This window comes from Arachis stenosperma, chromosome 4 (genome assembly GCF_014773155.1).
Source record: "Arachis stenosperma cultivar V10309 chromosome 4, arast.V10309.gnm1.PFL2, whole genome shotgun sequence".
Taxonomy (NCBI): domain Eukaryota; kingdom Viridiplantae; phylum Streptophyta; class Magnoliopsida; order Fabales; family Fabaceae; genus Arachis; species Arachis stenosperma.
The window spans coordinates 52,400,925-52,402,481 of NC_080380.1; the positions used below are offsets into that span (position 1 = coordinate 52,400,925).

Consider the following 1,557-nt stretch of genomic DNA (forward strand, 5'->3'; position numbering starts at 1 on the left):
TTTCTTGCTCAGCTGTCCCACTTGTGCCTCCAAATTTCTAATGGAGGACCTTGTTTCAGTCATGAAACTTTGAGTGGTTTTGATCAGATAAAAGACCATGGTTGCTAAGTCAGAGTGGCTCTGCTTAGAACTCTCTGTCTGTTGCTGAGAAGATGATGGAAGAGGCTTGCCATTGCTAAACCTATTTCTTCCACCATTATTGTTGTTGAAACCTTGTTGAGGTCTCTGTTGATCCTTCCATGAAAGATTTGGATGATTTCTCTATAAAGAATTATAGGTGTTTCTATAGGGTTCTCCCATGTAATTCACCTCTTCCATTGAAGGGTTCTCAGGATCATAAGCTTCTTCTTCAGATGAAGCATCCTTAGTACTGCTTGGTGCATTTTGCATTCCAAACAGACTTTGAGAAATCAAATTGACTTGCTGAGTCAATATTTTATTCTGAGCCAGTATGGCATTCAGAGTATCAATCTCAAGAACTCCTTTCTTCTGATTTGTCCCACTGTTCACAGGATTCCTTTCAGAAGTGTACATGAATTGGTTATTTGCAACCATTTCAATTAGTTCCTGAGCTTCTGCAGGCGTCTTCTTCAGATGAAGAGATCCTCCAGCAGAGCTATCCAAAGACATCTTAGATAGTTCGGAGAGACCATCATAGAAACTACCTATGATGCTCCATTCAGAAAGCATGTCAGAGGGACACTTTCTGATTAATTGTTTGTATCTTTCCCAAGCTTCATAGAGGGATTCACCTTCCTTCTGTCTGAAGGTTTGGACTTCCACTCTAAGCTTACTCAATTTTTGAGGTGGAAAGAACTTTGCCAAGAAGGCATTGACTAGCTTTTCCCAAGAGTTCAGGCTTTCTTTAGGTTGTGAGTCCAACCATATCCTAGCTCTGTCTCTTACAGCAAAAGGGAATAGCATAAGTCTGTAGACCTCAAGGTCAACCCCATTAGTCTTGACAGTGTCACAGATTTGCAAGAATTCAGCTAAAAACTGATGAGGATCTTCTAATGGAAGTCCATGGAACTTGAAATTCTGTTGCATTAGAGAAACTAATTGAGGCTTAAGCTCAAAGTTGTTTGCTCCAATGGCAGGGATAGAGATGCTTCTCCCATAGAAGTCGGGAGTAGGTGCAGTAAAGTCACCCAGCACCTTCCTTGCATTGTTGGCATTGTTGTTATTTTCGGCTGCCATAGGTTCTTCTTCTTTGAAGATTTCTGTTAGGTCCTCTACAGAGAGTTGTGCCTTAGCTTCTCTTAGCTTTCGCTTCAAGGTCCTTTCAGGTTCAGGGTCAGCCTCAACAAGAATGCTTTTGTCTTTGCTCCTGCTCATATGAAAGAGAAGAGAACAAGAAAAGATGGAATCCTCTATGTCATAGTATAGAGATTCCTTGAGGTGTCAGAGAAACAGAAAAATAGAAAGAAGAGGGAGAAGAATTCGAACTTAGTGAGATAGAGTTCGAATTGTGCATTGAGGAGGAGTGGTACTCCATAAATAGAAGGATGTGAAAAGAGGGGGAGAGTTTTTTCGAAAATTAAGTAAAAGATTTTTTAA

General features: G+C 40.5%; 1 non-coding gene across 1 annotated transcript; it reads left to right on the forward strand.

Annotated features, from left to right (window-relative positions):
- The first annotated feature begins 684 nt into the window (after positions 1–684).
- On the forward strand, positions 685–792 carry LOC130978451 (small nucleolar RNA R71). The gene has a single exon (XR_009086094.1). It is a non-coding gene; the product is annotated as a small nucleolar RNA R71 (small nucleolar RNA).
- The last annotated feature ends 765 nt before the right edge of the window (positions 793–1,557 follow it).